Raw genomic sequence first — 18,359 nt, 5'->3', positions numbered from 1 at the left:
ATGGTTGGAGATCTGATAAGATGAAACTCGAATTCTCTCGAACAAGTCAAGAGCAAGACGTGGGGGGTTCTGGGAGTGGTCCCTTAGGTGCAGTATTCTCTGCCGGTCCCCACGAGGCCACATTCTAAGCTCCACCCTCCGATCGATGTTTCCACAATCTTCACGGCTGTGTAGGTGCTCGTCTTGGAGAAGAACTAGGCGAAAGCGAAGAGTCTCTCACATTACTCCTTCTGTTGTGAGTCAGAAAGCTAAAGCTCCTGAAACACTGAGGCGAAGGGCCCGCTACTCGCCTCGCCCCTCACAGTATATGCCTAGCTCCTCGACGCCTTTGGCACTGGGACCCATGCTGGCATACTTTCAGAATATACTCCAGATCGCCCTAGCGGTACCAGAAGCTCAGCACAGGTGCCTCGCTGCAAGGCTGAAGAACTGAATTCCATCCCCAGAAACCACAGAGAAGGAGAGAATTAACTCTTCCAAGTGATCCTTACACCTCCACGTACACACTGCAATACATATGTGCCTGTACGTACAAAATAAATAAACAGATGATAGCAAGATTGACAGATGGATGGATGGAAGAGAGATGATAGATAGATAGATAGATAGATAGATAGATAGATAGATAGATAGATAGATAGATAGATAGATAATAGATAGATAGATAGATAGATAGATAGATAGATAGATAGATAGATAGATAGATGATAGATAGATAGACAGATAGATGATAGATAGATGATAGGTAGATAGATGAGAGAGAGAAAGAGAGAGAGAGAGAGAGAGAGAGAGAGAGAGAGAGAGAGAGAGAGAGAGAGAGAGAGAAGATAGATGATAGGTAGACTCTCTTGACAGTTTATTTGCAAAAAAAAATAATCCAAACTACTTGAAAGGCTGAGGCAGGGGGATGGTAGTTTCAACTTCTACCTGGGTTATGTAAAATGAATGCAAGGTCGATCTGGGAAACCTAATGAGACCTTCTTTCAAATAGTAAGTAAAAGGGGGGTGCTGGAGGTACAGCTCAGTGCTATTACACTTGCCTAGTAGTCGTAAGGCTCTAGATTCAATTAGGGGAGAGAGACAGACAGAGAGAGACAGAGAAAGAGAGGCAGACAGGTAATCAGACTGACAGACAGACAGGGAAACACAGAAAGAGACAGAAACATACTGGGTAAGTTAGTTAACCGTTCTGTAACTCAGAGTCAAATAATAACTGAGTAACCAATTCCTTAGCTAGCAGGAAGTTATTAGGTAAAGCACTTTAAAGAATGTGAGACGCTAAAATGGAGGGGGTTACAAACGATTTTCGTTGCTTTCTGGAGATGCCAATAGCCTGTGAGTTGACCCGTTCTCATCCTGGAAAGTGCTCATCGGCTCCCTCCCTGTGTGTTAATATCATAGACAATTGAACAAGTGTGTTTGATAAGAAAATACTGAAAGAAAAATGTTTCTGTGTTGAACTGCCTCTTCGGAGACTTGCTTACTTTCTATAAGTGTCCAACAGGGGAAAGCAACTACAATTTGGAGACATTTTCCTGAACAGCCTGGCCCTCGGAGCCTAGGTACATCTTACAGAAACCAGCTGACATTTCAGACGCGGTGCCTGTATCACCCAGGTGATAGGCGTTGCTATGGCGCCCTCTTGAGGATGTTCTGCCTGGCACCTCCCACGCGGATACAATGTGGATTGCGATGGTTCTCAACCTTCCTAATGTTGTAGCACTTTAATAAAGCTCCTCAGATTTTGGTGACCCCCAACCTAAAAATTATTTTTCATTGCTACTTCATAAGAGCAATTTTGTATTGTTATGAATTATAACATAAATATCTGATATGCAGTATGGTCTTAAGCGGCCCCTATGAAAGGGTCATTCTACCCGAAGGAGTTGGTTGTGAACCTATAATTTAGACAGTGCCTTTAGCCCCAACTAGGGGTGGCTGGATTCTGCTGTTATATGTCTGTGTGTGTAAGGACCTCTCAACTGTGGGACTTTTGAATCAGGATTCTCTTACTTAACCAGCAAAGCAGCAGAAATTGCCTAACGGTGCTGATGGAGTGGTACCTGTGTTTGTGACAAAACAAAACTTTGTTAGGAGGCAGAAGTTTTCAAAGTTGTATTCTGATTTAATGTAGGAGGAGGCTGCTTGTTTGTCCCGGCAGCCCAGAACCGAAATAATCACACAGAAACTGTATTAATTAAATCACTGCTTGGCCCATTAGCTCTAGCTTCTTATTGGATAGCTCTTACATATTAATTTAACCCATTTCTATTTATCTGTGTATCACTACAAGGTCATGGCCTACACCAGCAAAATTTCAGCATGACTATCTCTGGCGGCTCCATGGCATCTCCCTGACTCTGCCCTTCTTTCTCCCAGCATTCAGTCCAGTCTTCCCTGCCTACCTAAGTTCTGCCCTATCAACAGCCCAAGGCAGTTTCTTTATTCATTAATGGTAATCCGAGCATACAGAGGAGACTCCCACATCAATTCAATATTTATTTATTTGTTTAATAAAATATTAGATTACTACTCTTTGGAAATGACAATGAGAATGAGCCCGCTGAGTGCAAGGCAATGAATTATATGAAAGTTTTCAAATGTAATTTAATAATATGATTAAATACACTAATCAGACTGGGGAGGGGGCTGTGAAGAGACCTGATCTTAATATGTTAGTACAGAGTTGTATCAAACTTCCAGGCTCAAGAGATCCTCGCACCTCAGACATTAGAGTGCTGGGGCCATAAAAAAAAAGCCACCATACCCATCTTGACGTAGTAACTAGATATTGTACGCTTTACAGGAGAGGAAACTGGGGCTCAGAGAAATTAGCAAAGTTCAGGAGATTGGTAAAGGATAAAGCTGGGGTCCAATGAGTAACAAGCAAACATAAACATGTATGCATATTGTGCTTATGTATGGTCCTCAAGAGGTCACGGTCCTAGAGGAGCACAGCGGCCACCTGCAATCCTAGCATTCTGGCCTACACAGTGGGCTCCAGGATGAGGTCCTGGCTCCAAGTGAGTATACGTGGAAGCCAGAAAACCAAAATCTCAGCAATCCGTGGTGACTGACATGTAGACCACAGTGCCCTTACCTGCTAAAGTTCCCAGTGTCTCTCAAAAGAGCACCACGACCTGGGAAAAAAATCTCCAATACACAGGCCTTTGGAGAAAGCCCATCTTCTATCCAGAATACATATGCCCCCATACAAGATGGTCACATAAGGAAGAGAGGGAGAGAAAGAAGTGGAAAGGGGGATGTCTCCAAATACATCCGCACCCTTTTCGAGGTCCTTTTCTTATCATTTTATAGACTACACTTGACATAAGGCTATGAGCAGAGCTTTAAGGGTGCCAGGAAACACCTTTATTCCACAGTACAATGTATACAAATTAAATAGCAGGGAGCTGGCAAGACAACTCGGCAGAAAAGCGCACTCGCTGCCAACCCTGTCAACGTGAGTCTGACCCCTGGGAACCCACAATCATGAAAGAACTTATTTCCACAATCTTTACACACACACACACACACACACACACAACGACTAAAATTACTTTTAGTAGTTGGAAATATATATATATATATATATATATATATATATATATATATAGTCTAAGCTCTCTTTACTGTAATATTTCACTTGGTCATTTATTTCTTCAGCTTTTATAAATAAAATTATAATTTATTGATTTTTGTTGTTGTTATTGTTTAACCTAGAGCATTTTACTAGTAGAATAAAGCTATTTGTTGGGACATGGAGCCTGGGAGAAGTTTCCCATAGATTCATGTATTTCCCCTCTCTCCTAGGTAACCCAGGGAGTATATATCCTGTACTATTTTTTTTAGGCAAGGTGTGATATTTGTCAGGCAGAGTCCGGTTTCTTGAACTTCTGATCCCTCCACTTCCTCCTGCCAAGTGCCAAGATTCCGAGAACACACCACCACACCCAGCCAACTTGCCTTAATTGTTCCCCCTAGATTTACTTATTTAACTTGTTTGGTGTGTGTGTGTGTGTGTGTGTGTGTGTGTGTGTGTGTGTGTGTGTGCTTAAATATCTATAGTCATGAAACTGGAGAGGAGGTAATGAGAGAACAGGAAAAGTTCTTAAAGGAAATGGGAATAGAAAGGGTAAAAGCACCCATGTACTAAGGAAGCTGAAGTTGAGCAAGGGAGATGGTTCGCCCAGTAAAGGCACTTGCTGCCACGTCTGAGCGCCGGGATTCGTTGCCCAATGGGAGGAGAACTGATTCCCAGTGTTTGCTCTCTGACCGACACGAGCGCACTGTGGCACGCATGTACCCACACACACATATGCAATGAAAGAAGAAGAGCCCAGAGAAACAGGAAGAACGGGGAGGATGCAGGACAGGCAATGGGGCTGGGCATGAATGAGAACACAGTATCACAACGTGGATGAAGATGACTTGATGAAGTCCATTGTTTATATAGCTTAAAAAATTAGTATTTGAAACACTGTTTCTCAAACACTGTTCATTAGTAAGCAAGAAACCTGTGTTGCCTAATATAAGTACATCTCTATCTGAGCAGATGAGTAAATGCTAAATTGCAGGCCACAGCCTTAAAAAGCAGCAACAGTTCAGGCTGATACAGCTTCTTATTAAAGCAAACATTATGTTGACATTTCCCCCTTTGTAAGAGCTTACAAGCTTTACCCAGTCACGAGTTAAAGCATCCCTTTGTGTGTGCACACCTACGGGGATTCCAGAGATCAACCCCCAAGTCCAGCTCCACCTCTCACTGAACCGAGAGCTCACCGATTGGTCTGGGATGACTGGCCGGCCAGTAAACCCCATCTTCCTGTCTCTACCCCCAGCCCCAGATTCAGAGACACTTGCCTGGTTTTTAGTGGGGTTCCCCATTCGTGCTAATGCTTGAGTGGCAAGCACTTAGCACTAAGCCATCTCCCCCAATCTAAAGCGCCCTTTAAATTTTTAGCATCTGATAGGCTTAACTGGAAAACCCAGACAAGCTGGAAATTTGTTCAAGAAAATGTATTTACATTCCAAATAGAACCAGCTGCTAAGTCCTCTCTGAAGCTGAGTTATGTCTAAACCAACAAATCTGAAGACACACAAGCACTAAATGTGTAAACATTTAATCTGATGCAGGCAAGGTTGCCTGCAGGTTGTCTAAAGCCTGATTCTGTCCTCTGAAGCTCTGCGTGCGGGCTTGCTCCCTGCGTGAGGACCTGAAGCCACAATCTGGGTATGCTCAGCTGGAGACAAAATCTTCCACTCAGTCTTCCCTTCTTAAAGGCACACTTGTTAGGCGGTCTGTGAATTAAACAACTGGAATTCTGCTGTTGTTGTTGTTCTTGTTCTTGTTAGCAAAACAAAAATCTTTATTTTGTTTCTATTGCTGGGTAAAATTATCGGAAGCATGGCTGCATAAATTAGCAACCTGTGTCCATGGCCAAGTTCTATAGTCCAGCCAATCAATAGCTTTTTGAGAGGAGTCTGCTACCTGTGATGATTGACGTCTATAATACAAGAGCTTTGGGGCAGAAGCAGGAGATCAGGAGTTCGAGGTCATGCTCAACTACCTAGTGAGTTTGAGGCCAACCTGGGCTACACAAAGCCCTGCCTCAAAAGAACAAAGCAAAAAAAAAAAGTAGGAAGCTATAGATTCGTGTTTTTGGAAGCACTGGTAATGAATAAAAACCACCTTGCCATAGATGGAGAATCCTAGAGTGAGTGACTTCATGTGTGGAAGTCCAGTCTCAGAGTCTGGCAGCCTCCTTCAGGGATGTGAAATAAAAACATTTCTTTTCTTCACTTTGCAGGCTTATCAAATAGTGTCATCTGAGGACACTGAGAGATGAAATTTGTCCACTAATCATATATATAAGTGTGCTTTGAGGAAATGATGTAACAAACAACTCCATCCTCTGCTTGATCAGACCAAAGCCAACAGATCTTAAACAAATCCCCTTAAGTCCTTCTAGGGTATTCCAAACTGCATTTAGTTTAGAGAAATGAGAGCGAAAAATCGGCACTCACCTAGCATTTGAATTAGACCTTCCAGCAGCAGCTGAATTACAAAAGCAAACTTGAAAGAGTTTGCTCCACCTCTCTCCCTTCTGATGTGGGATTTCCCTCTGTATGCTGGAATTACCATTAATGAATAAAGAGATTGCTTTGAGCCTATAGCAGAGCAGAACTGAGCTAAGCGCGGGGACGGGGGGGGGGGGCACTAAACTGAATGCTGGGAGAAAGATGGGCAGAGTCAGAGAGATGCCATTAGCCCTGCTGGAGATAGACGCTGGAACTTTAGCTAGTAAGCCACAGCCACATGGCGATACACAGATTAATAGAAATGTGTTAAATTAATATGTAAGAGTTATCCAATAAGAAGCTAGAGCTAATGGGCCATGCCGTGGTTTAATTAATACAGTTTCTGTGTGATTCTATCGGGGCTATGTGGCTGGGAACTAACTAGCGGCCTCCTCTCAACACCCTGCCTCCTCCACCCACCCTGAGATGAGTTCATAATGAATATAATGATGCTGGCTGAGATTTTCCAGCCCACTCACATATATGCCCTGAATATAACTAGGTTTAAAAGGTTATAGATGTAGGGCCAGGTAATGTTAAGGGCATTTGCTGCCAAGCCAGATGACCTGAGTTCGATTCCTGGAAGGCACACTGTGGGAAATAAGAGTCGACTCCCACAGTTCTGTGCTCTGAACTCCACTTGTATGTGTACCATCCCTGTGCAGGCACACAAAAGGCCAGAAGAAGCCTTTAGAACCCCTGAAACTGGAGTTACCCTTGAGTCACCCCATAGGATGTTGGGGACCAAATCTGGGTCCTCTACAAAAACTATAAGTGCTCTTAACAGCTGAGCTAGCTGTTGGGGGGGGTGTTTATGGTTGGATTTTTTTGTTGTTGTTTCTTTGTTTTGGTTTGGTTTTTGGTATTTAGTTTAAATTACACTATTTGTGTCCCATTACATCTGATTCTGAGCCAAGTAGCTTTTATGTTGCTTTGCGTGAGAGAATTTTAGGAATTTGCTTTAGCTATTAACTTGTTCTTCTTATAGAAAAAAATAACTTCATGAAGAATGAGAAACGAAAAAGATCGGAACCAAATAAATAGGAAAAAAGCAAACAGGCAGCTTCTAAGAACTAATGCTCAGGGCACAGTTCCCAGCACTCACATGGCAGCTAACAACTGTCTGTCACTCTGGTTCCAGGAAATCCAATGACTGTTTCTGGCCTCTGTGGACACTGCATACATGTGGTACACAAACATACATACAGGCAGAACACCCATACACACAGAATAAAAATAAATAAATAATTTAAAAAATAAAAAGGAACAAAGTCTGTTTACTTTACTTCAGAAAGACCCTTAAAGTTGAGGTCCAGGGCACTAAGGACTACGGAAATGCTGGACTATATGTCAAGCACCCTGCTTACTACACAAAGTGTGAAATATGAGACAAAAATGTCTGTCTTCATAAAACTACCCTCGAACAAACCATCAGCAGATACACACTGGGTGATGGTGACAGCCACATACATGGACTAGAAGCATAGATGTCTGTTAACATGCTCTCACACGGCAACAGAGCTGTGGGAAAGTATTCATGCATAGAAGGAGATGGCAGAGATGAGAGAGCTTTCTAGAAAGTCAGAAAGCGCCATCTAAGCAGAGACTGAAAGAGTGGAAGGAACTAACCAACCATTAGATGCCTTGTACACACAGGTAAAGTCCCTGAATTGGGACATAACCATCCTTGCTGTGTTGGAGGTTAGTGTGGTGGGGGTCTAGATTGGCACAAACACACACAGACACGCACACACAAGAAGAGAGTATTTTTATAAAGGTCAGCATGAAGGGGCTGGAGAAATGGCTTAGTGGTTAAGCATATACACTGTTCTTATAGAAGTCCCAGTTCAGCTCCCAGAAACTAACTCACACAGCCCACAGCTTCAGCCCCACAGCATCCGATGCCTCCACAAGCACCTGCACGCCTATGTGCATAGCCCCACACAGACAGACACATGATTAAACAAATTTTTAATATTTTTAAGGTAGGTATGAAAAAAAAAGGTCAGCAGTTAACTCAGACAGCCTGGAAGCTGTCATAAGACCCTGAGCTAAGAGAAGGAAAGGGAGGAGCATTTGAGCCCGAAAGCTAGAGACTCACTTAAATGTCATGATGTACAGTAACTTGTGTCTAACCCTCGTACTCTGAAGGGTGAGGCACAAAGATCCTGTTGTCACGACCAGCCCAGGCTGCACAGTGAGACCAGAAAGGGAAGGAGGGAAGAAAAATGAGGAGGGGTAGGCAGAGAGAGAACAGATCAGAGCAGAGGGTTTGGATAGAACTGGCAATCAGAAAGGCTTATATTAACTCTTCAGCTGCCACGCTAGGAGCCGTGACTTCTACATCATGCCTTTAAAGACGAGACAGTGACGCCCAATATAAACTTCTACACCTAGTGTACCAGGACTTGTTTTCTAGGGTGGTATCTTGTCTTGTGTTTATTTTGGCATAAACAAAATCCTAGACACAACTTAAATATTACTCTTGGAGATGAAATAAATAGTGAACTTAATAACTTCCTAGATAAAAATTTTGTTTGATTTAGCTTTGTTTTGTTTTGTTTATGTAGCTCTGGCTGGCTGCTCTGGAACTCACTATGAAAATTGGGCTGGCCTTGAACTCACAGAGACAGAGAGAGATGCTGTTGTCTCCCTGGTGCCAGGATTAAAGACACTGCCACCATGCCCACCCCTCCTGGCAATTAAAACAACTCACGTAACTAATGTTATGAACAATGAAATTAATTGCTATGTGCTACACTATGTATTAGAATTTCTTTTCCAAAACCTACGTAGAAAGTGTCCATAATTCAATTAGTAAAATGTTTCCCAGCATGTATACGGCCCTGAGTTCCATACCCTGAACTGCACAAAACTGGGTGTGGTGGTACACACCTGTAATCCCAACTCTCAGCAGTGAAAATGGGGGGGAGGGATCAGAAGTTATCCCTGGCTAACGGTTAGTTTATAGCCAGCCTGTGCTACATGATCCTGCTTTAAAAATAAAATAAAATAAAAATTAACTTCTAGATAGTAATTCATAGTCTAAAAGAAATGTCTGTGAAAGTAGATAGTATATATACACATACATAAACAATATGGATAAAATGACTGGCAGGAGGGAGTCCCCGAATGGATGGTTATCATTGCGTGTTTGGAGAATAACACCCAGAAGTTTTGCTGTTTTACTTTGAAAAGAAGTTGGTTTTCCCCTTAGATTGAGAAAATTATTAGTTTGATGCTAAATGGGACAGGAGGAAAAAGAGAAGGAGGAGAGAGAGAGAGAAAATATATCTGCTTCACTTCTCTGTGATGACAGCACCATCTAATGGTCAAAGTTAGCTTCTTTTTTTGTTTATTTTTTGTTTTTATTTTTCAAGGCAGGGTTTCTCTGTGTAGCTTTGATGGCTTCATTTTTTAAGATTTGTCTTCTTTAACTGTAAAAGGATGTGAATCCAGAGTTGTAGTGCCCAGTCCCAGTGGATACAGCTACAATATAGCTCCTGCACCTAAGGCTCAGGGATCATGGCCGAAGAGGAGAAGGAAGGACTGTGAGAGCCAGAGGATCAGGGAGTCTGTTGTGAGACTATGTCTCCTAGGAATGTCAGAAACCACACCCATAAAGCTCAACCACATGGCTTCATAAACAGACCCTGAACAGAGATGACACCACCAGACACGCCAAAGTGGATGGGAAAGCACATAGGGCTCGACCCTACACAAGGAACTACAGGCAACTGAGAGGGCAGGGCAAGGCTGCAAGGAAGGGCACCCAGCTAGCTATTCATATCAAGGCTATCTCTGAAAGCATACACATGGCTAACGTTATCCACACAGAGCAGGTTAAAAATTAAAAAACAAAGAAAAAGAGGTCGTGACCTTGAAAGCAATCAAGGTGTAGTATGAGAGCTGGCTGGGAAGGAGGAAAAGGGAAGGCGGTCATATGGTGTAATTATAATCTTTAGAATGAATTTTAAAATATTTTGAAGAATGAAAAATGATGCGATTTTCAGTATTTTAGTATTAGAGTAAAGGCAAACAACCACAGTGGCATGAAGGTGGGGTATCTAAAGTATAATGTTTAAAGGAACATGCCATTGCATACTGATTCAAACTTGTACTCCCAGGACTTCAGAAGCTGAGACATAAAGATAGCAAGAATCTGTTTCAAAATATGTAAATAGACAAGCCTTCATAACTATGTAAAGGGTTCATGGCTTAGGGTAATCTCCAAGATATAGGAAATAAAAATTTTAAATATAGGATATATGAGTTATAATATATCTCCTCTGCATTTTAAAAGCATGCTGTTTGTTTACATGCATAGACTCTCCCTGGACAGGCACAATGGCCAAGGACGCTGGCTCTCTTCAGTGAGAATAACTGTATGGGCTTCAACATGGGAAGAAACTTTTCTCCTGTGACCTTTTCAAGATTTTAGCTTTATTAATATGACATCAAACGTTTTAGATTATGTGTATTTGTTTTTCCTAATTGAGTGTGCATACTTGGCACTGTGGAGGGGAGATGAGGGCTTCAGATAACTTGGTACAGGACTTACAGATGGCCGTGAGCCAGCATGCAGGCTGGGAACCCAACGCAGTTCTCTGCAAGAGCGTAAGTGCTCTTAACTTCTGAGTCGTCTCTCTGGCCCTGAAGGATAAAGTTCTAAAAGCATAAAAGCTAAGGGAATTTTACTCTGCACTACTGTCAGAGCCCAGCACTAACGTGTTTCCTAGTCTTTAGATGATGTATCTGACCACAGGTTAAAGTGGGATTTTTCTTGAAATAAAACTCAGACAGATTCAGATAATCTCTTTGGAGTGCTGGTCCAAAAACTCTCCAAAATAAATATCCTGGGACGAACCAAACAGAAAGTTCTCTACTGTTAAAAAAAAAAAAAAAAAAAACCATGCTTTCCAACTCTGCAACATCATCACTTCAGGGATTATTGGTTCCCTAACTGAGAACTAGGGGTGCCCAGCACAAGAAGGTACTTACTGCTAGAACATGCCTGAGCCCTAGAAAAAGAAGCCAAGATCACAGACCCGGTACAGTAACAAGATCAATGGTATTAGACCAACAGTCCATCACAGAGTGATCATCAAAACAACATACTTGGCTGCCACCAAGCCCTCACCATGACATAGAGTCGGGGAAGATTGACAGGTGGTAATGTCCATGTGAGGACTAGTACTTGTTTTGACATTATGATCAAGGAATGCTGATCAAAAAAAATTAAGTCAGGTTATTGATTTCTAATGTTATTTTTCTCTTTGTTTGATCATGTTTGGACATGATCTCATGTAGCCCAGGTCAAAGACTCTGTGTTGTGGGGGATGACTTTGATCTCATGATCCTGACACCTCCACATCCAATGTGCTGGTATCACAGGTGTGCACCCCTTGATCTGGTTTATGCGGTGCTGGGGATTAAACCCGGGGCTTTGGGCATGGCAGACAAGCATTCTACCAGCTGTGCCGCAGCCCCAGTCTCTTTACCCCAAGCTTTTCAACAGTGTTCCCATAACCTGACGCTTTACCAAATCTGTGAAAGGCATGAGTGGTGCCATTTACATCGTGAGATGGTTACAAAGAGACTCAACAGTGAGCAAAAACTAAAACATAGAATTGGGTAGAGAAACAAGGAGATCAGCTTTTTAAATAAATCATCCCTCCTAACAAAGAACAGAGGAGGCCTGGGTAACCTGCAGCAGGATTAAAAGGAGACCGGGAATGGTCATTTCCTTAGGTACATGGGCCCTTTGGGTCCCATAGATTCTGTCGGATCCTGTGCTTTCTCAGTAGACACTTAGCATACTAGAATAGTTTTAAATGATAAGAACCAGGATGTTGCCAGTTGGGGTGGCTCATGCCTGTCAGCACAGCATTCAGGAGAAGGGGGCCAGGGAGACCAGGAGTGGATGGTTATGCCCAGCTATGATGGGTGTTCAAGGGTAGAGTGGGCTGTATGAGGTCTTGCTCAAAAGGCAAACCAACCACCAAACAAACGGAAGAACTAGGATTTTTGATTTTATGCCATAAACAAAAGTAAGTAAGTCTCCAACAGAATGGGGTGACTGTCCTCTAGACAGCCCGGCTCCACTCTGGTGGAAGAAAGACAGTAAAATGTCATATGTACCTCAAAGTTTGAAAACAAACTCTTGCTGACAGACATGCATGAAGTGCATAGCATGGCCCCAGGAGAGCAGAGGTCAGCATTTCACCTTTAGAATGTGGTGCAGGAGAATTGTCTGTATTCTATCAATCATGTATTTTAATAAAATGCTGATTGGCCAGGCAGGAAGAATAGGCAGGTCAACCAGACAGGAAGTAGAGGCAGGGCGATGAGAACAGGAGAATGCTGGAAAGGAGGAAGCCCATTCCCCCTATTCCAGCCCAGACCACAGAGAATCAAGATGTAACCTGCCTGGCTGAAAGGTACCAAGCCATGTGGCTAACATAGATAAGAATAATGGGTTGATATAAGTTATAAGAGTTAGCAAGAAGCCTGAGCTAATGGGCCAATCAGTTTTATAACTTATGGAGATCTCTGTGTGATTTTCTTTGGGGCTTGCTGGCTGTGGGGTACTGGGAGGGACAGAAACCCCCAAAAGGCAGGCCCTCATGTTACAAGGATGGTGTTAGAAACTTATTAGAACAGCTTACAGACTATAGTCTGACAATGTCTGTCTATAAAGAATCTAGTTAAGTTGTTCAGTTCACAAAACTGGATGACTCAGCTGTTCTCCCATGCACACCAGGATCGTAAAGAAGCAGACTTTATTGCCAGTGAAGGAATGGACTTTGTAGCAACGGTGAGAACAAACAGGTAAAGAGAGAAAGTTTCCTTCTTCCATGTCTTATATATAAGCAGAAGGTGTCGCCCAGATTCAAGGTGGATCTTCTAAGCTCAAGTATCCAGATTAGAAGTGGGTCTTCTCACTTCAAAGGATTTAATTATGAAAAAAAAAATCCTTCACATGTGTGCCCAGCCATTTGAGAATCAGTTATTGTCATATGTAGTCAAGTTGAAACTGGGAATAGTCATCTCAACCTCCATAAATTAAACCCACAGAAGTCAAACGTTAAAGTGTACACAAAGCAAATGGTTGATAAAGATATGAATAATTTGTATTGGTATGGATTTTGTTTTATTGATATAAATTTAAGGTTAATTTTATTATATGTATATGTATTTCTGATATTGATTAAGGTATTGTGATTGTGTAGCTCATTTAAAATGTAATATATAATTAAAAAAATATAGGTTGTTAATGGATAATCATCAATAATAGTCAAGCTTGTAGTCATGTTAGTTAGATTTCTTCGATATATAGAGATATATTTCAGTTAGATAGGCAATTTTCATATCTTTCAAAGACTATGAAGTATGACATTTAAAATGTTTTAATAACTTAGGGATTTTCATGACAATAAAATGCATCTTCTCCTGGCAGCACCAGCTACTTCAAGAGGAAGATGAGCATTGAAGAGGCTCCTTATGGAATTTGTTAGCCATTTGAGTAAGAAACTGCTCTTGCCTGGATTGCTTCACTGTACATGCAGTACCCACAGAGAGATGACTGCTAAACTTGCCCAAAGGTGAGATAATCCTTCAGGGTTCCTGTTTCATTAAAGAGTCTGTGAAACATTCTACAGGACACAAAAAAGTGACTAAACTGTCTTTACAATTTCCTGCTTCATGGAAAAGTCTGCTAAATACTATAGACCTATAAGCTAAAGATAAATGCCCCAATGGTACAAAAGAACTTTGGGTAAATGTCCAGGCAGCAAGATGTCTCTGTCAGTTCTAGAGTTTTAAAAGTTGTTTATAATACACTTCCTGTTTACTTAGGTAATATTATATCTTTCTGGAGTTGAAATAGATAGATAGTTATAGTTGTAGTTTTCCTTTGTTATGATAAAAAATAAAATAGATATAAACATTGTAACTATAATTCTTGCTTAATAACTATCTTGTTATATGTAATTTTACTATGTTAAAGTTAAAGCTTTCCTCTCCCTTTTAAACAAAATAGGGGAAACGGTGTAGGAGGTCCTTCTGTTTATGTGCTGCTTTCATTGGTTAATCAATAAAGAAACTGCTTGGCCTGATATGGCAGAACTTACATAGGCAGAGAAGACAGAACTAAACTCTAAGAGGAAGAAAGCAGAGTCAGAGAGCCACCATGGAGACGCCAGGTCAGACATGCTAAATCTTTCCCAGTAAGCCACGACCTCATGGTGTACACAGATTATTAGAAATGGGTTAAATCAAGATGTGAGAATTAGCCAATAAGAGTCTAGAGATAACAGGCCAGGCAGTGTTTAAATAAATACAGTTTCTGAGTGGTTATTTTGGGTATAAGTTAGCTGGGTGGCAGGGATGAAAAAGGGACACCACTCTCTGTAACAAGTGGTTTTTGAGAATTAAAAGTCAAAACTGACCAAATAGTGTCATGGCAGAAGTACACAGGGCCACCAAGCAATCGGAGTCAAAGGGAAGACTGTAAACCCCTACTGTTTGTGTTTATGGAGAAAGAATCTTGTAACCAGTCCAGATTGCAAAATGAGCCTCCATCTAAGCCAAGTGGATAGTAGAACTTGCTGTATTCATGTAGCATTGATGATGAAATTACAGAAGGCATCGTGGGGACTGCTACACCACAGAGACCAGCAGCAGTTAGCAATCACCCACCTTGCCAGAGGGATAACTGTGATGAGTCTCAGGGCAATCACTCTTCTGCAGGCTCCTTGACTCTGTCCTGTAGGCTTGATGACTCAAAGATTTGGAAGACACACAACAGAATCTTTTGGAATTTCTGCAAATCTAATTAAACTCTTACACAGTAAAAGAAGAAAGATTAAAAGTTATTCTTTTATGGGTTAGGAGTCCAGTTTAAAACTAGAGCTCACACTTAACATGTGGAAAACCCTTGGCTGGGTCCCAGTCACAGAGCACAAACTTTGTCTCTTTCAAACGTGTAGAGACAGGGCCCTCAAGAGTCTAGAAGAAGTGTGCCCCAGAAGGGAAAGGTTAATGGCATGTCAGTTCCTAATTTGTCTGGAGACACAAAAGATTTCTGTCCAAGACTTTGTTAAAAAGAGGAACTCTTGTAGGGCAGAGGTGGTGCATATCTTAGATCCCAAAAGTTTGGAGGCAGAGGTAGGCAGATCTCTGTGAGTTCAAGCCAGCCTGGTCTACAGAGCAAGTTCCAGGACAGCCAGGGCTACACAGAGGAATTCTGTCTCGAAAAAAAACAATGCAAAACAAAACAAAAAAGGAAAACTAAGGGCAAACACAGGCACCAATAAGCTTTGTCCTTTACCCTTCTCTCCCTTCCTAACTATTACATTCCATTCCTAAGCTAGGTCCATTACCTTATTTGGCCATTGATTCATTCGTCCAACAATGAAATAATCCATTATTTGGCTGTTATGTCCAGTCAGGACTGATCCTAGCATTAACTACCCTTTTTCTCCTTAAAAACCCACTCCTGCAATAAGTAAGTAAATAAGCCCACCTTCTGTTACTGCAGCAGCTACTGCTGGCCTTTACCCAATCCAGAAACAGTCTACCACCACCCCAGTCCCAACCTCCACCACTTACCCCTCTTGACTAATAAATCTCCTTTGTGCTGAGAATTTGGTATCTGGGCCAGGAAAATGGTTGAGTGGATAATGTTCTTGCCTCACAAACATGAGACCCTCAAGTCAGATCCTCAGGATCAATGTAAAAGTTAAGTAATGTGTTATTTAGGGTTTCTATTTCTATGAGAAGACACCATGATCACAGAAACTCTTATAAAGAAAAAACATTTCATTGGGGCTGGGCTACAGTTTCAGAGGTTTTGTCCATATCATCATGATGGGGCACCGTGATGTGCAGGCCAACATGGTGCTGGAGAAGGAGCTGAGACTCCTTTATCTTGATCCTCAGGCAACAGAAACAATCATATACCACATTGGGCATAGCTTGAGCACATAAAAGACCTCAAAACATGCCCTCACAGTGACACACTTCCTCCAACAAAGCCACACCTCCTAATAGTGCCACTCCCGATGGGTCAAGCATTCAAATACATGAGTCTATGGGGGCCATACTTATGCAAATCACCACAAGGACAATAGTAACAACTATAACCCAAGTGCCAGAGGTTGGGGGAGCAAAGACAGGAAGGAAGGTCTCAGAACTCACTGGTCAGCAAGACTAGCTGAAGCACCAAGTTCCAGGCTCACTGAGAGATTCTGTCTCAACAGTAAGACGGAAAGTGACAGGGAGATACTGGGCGTTGAATGCACTGCACAACTGCACACGTTTACACGCATGTATGCGTCTATGATGGCACTGTGCACACTGTGACACTGCACCTTAGCCGGCGTCTTCTCGGCAATGGCAGTCCTGCCGTCTTCTCAGTCTCTAGTCTGTCTCTTACTGCACACCAGTGTGCTGGGTGTGATAATGTGTCACGTCAGCTCTAGCCATGCTTCTGATTTTGTCCTGGGTAGCCATCATGCCTTTTTCTAAACACCAGGGGCAGGCTGGATGTGGAATCCCGTGCCAATCGTTCCGAACCCTGCTGTTCCAGTCCAGCTCCTTTCCGTGCTGCCAAGAAGAAGCCAGGAAGAAGGCTTTTTCACTGGACTTCTTTGAGGTCCTACCTAGGCTTTCTGAAACTTTTTTTCCTTTAAATTATGTGTGTGTGTGTGTTTGTGTGTTTGTGTGTGTGTGTGTGTGTGTGTGTACATGTGGAGGGCAAAGATCAACTTGCAGAAGTCAGTTCTCTCCTCCTGCCATGGGGATCCGAGAGATCAAACTCAGGTCATCAGGTTGACAGCAAGCACCTTGACCCTAGCAGAACCGATCAGCAGCCATCTCCATTTATCTTCAGTTTAGTGGATTTAACTTGGTGTTTCTGTGTGGCATCTGCAACTTCCTTCATCGCATTAATTTTATTGCATTAAAATTTGGCTGATATTTCACAGGGTATTTTCCCTTTTCCTTCCTTCCTTCCTTCCTTCCTTCCTTCCTTCCTTCCTTCCTTCCCTCCCTCCCTCCCTCCCTCCCTCCCTCCCTCCCTCCCTCCCTCCTTCCTTCCTTCCTTCCTTCCTTCCTTCCTTCCTTCCTTCCTCACTTCACTTAAGCTTCGCCCATACCTGTGTAGAGTACAAGCTAGGATCGACATATGAAAAAGATAGGCATTTTTGGCTTTCTGAGTTTAGGTCACCTCAATTAATATAACACTTTTCAGATCCAGCCATTACCCTGCAAATTTCACTAACAGAAAATATTGAATAAGAAGAAAGAAAGCCCAAGAGCTCCTCACTGTAGGGCAGTAGCAGAAAGCCCTGAAAAGGGACCCATGAAAACAGAACCCAAACTCAGCAAGCAGGTACGAAGTCTGAAGGTAAGCATGGCTGGGAAATTACCTGCGTGCTAAATTCTCTTCCCTCCAGCCGGGCTGTGTCCTTAAGGTTAAAGGATACATTAAAGATCAACCACAGTCTTATGTCACGCCCACAAGGCTCGTGCGTGCCTGCCCACGGGTAGTGTTTGCCGGCTCCCGTCCTATAAGCTAGTGGTATTTGCAGATAGGTGTGTGATGGAAAAAAGTAAACAGCGGAATACTCACACCACTTCCTGTTTCCTCGTCAGTTCTTCACAAGGAAGTGAGCCTTTATTTGTTTATTCTTCGCCTTGAGAATGTTAATTCACATCGGAGGAGTCCTGATTAAAAGCCAGGCAGATTAGGGAGCTCGGGCAATGGACTAGCATCCTAAACCCACATTTTCATGGCCTGCAGGAGAGCCAGTGAGACCTCACACTAACAGGCCAAGTTTCCTTCTAACCTGACACACTGAAGACTCTTGTCTACACCAGCCTCACCGGTCCTTCCTGGCTTCTCTCGGGATAGGAATGTTTCTGGTAAGTGATTATATGTGTTCAGTGTTTTCTTTGCCTTAAAATGAAACTTTTTTATTCATTCACATGGACTGTTAAGATGTTTTCCTAGTCCAGATACAAGAGTCTGCTGCTTGTTTCTTCCTGAATGTATTTTTTTTAACAGTAAAAAATATGTTTTTACCTTCCCAGAGGAAGAAGGACACTGTCTACTTTGCTGGAAACATGTCCTGAAAGGGGCTTCCCTCTCCTCTGCTACATTTCTCTGGTTCATCCTCATTTTTTTCTCCAAAGCTAGAAAATGTGTATTTTTGTTGAATTCACGAGCAATTGAACAAACTAAATTAAACCACAAAGCTTTACTGAGTTCTGGT

At 42.3% G+C, this 18,359-nt stretch overlaps 1 protein-coding gene across 1 annotated transcript in view; it reads left to right on the top strand.

The window, feature by feature from the left end:
• The first annotated feature begins 17,685 nt into the window (after positions 1–17,685).
• The window catches only part of Smim31 (small integral membrane protein 31), a 29,619-nt gene continuing 28,945 nt past the window's right edge, over positions 17,686–18,359 (top strand). Inside the window, exon 1 of the mRNA XM_075984661.1 lies at positions 17,686–18,010. The gene's annotated coding sequence lies outside the window, so the exon portion shown is untranslated. The remainder of the gene's footprint in view (positions 18,011–18,359) is intronic.

The sequence above is a fragment of the Microtus pennsylvanicus genome, chromosome 9 (genome assembly GCF_037038515.1).
Source record: "Microtus pennsylvanicus isolate mMicPen1 chromosome 9, mMicPen1.hap1, whole genome shotgun sequence".
NCBI lineage: Eukaryota > Metazoa > Chordata > Mammalia > Rodentia > Cricetidae > Microtus > Microtus pennsylvanicus.
This window is presented reverse-complemented; position numbering and strand designations above follow the sequence as displayed.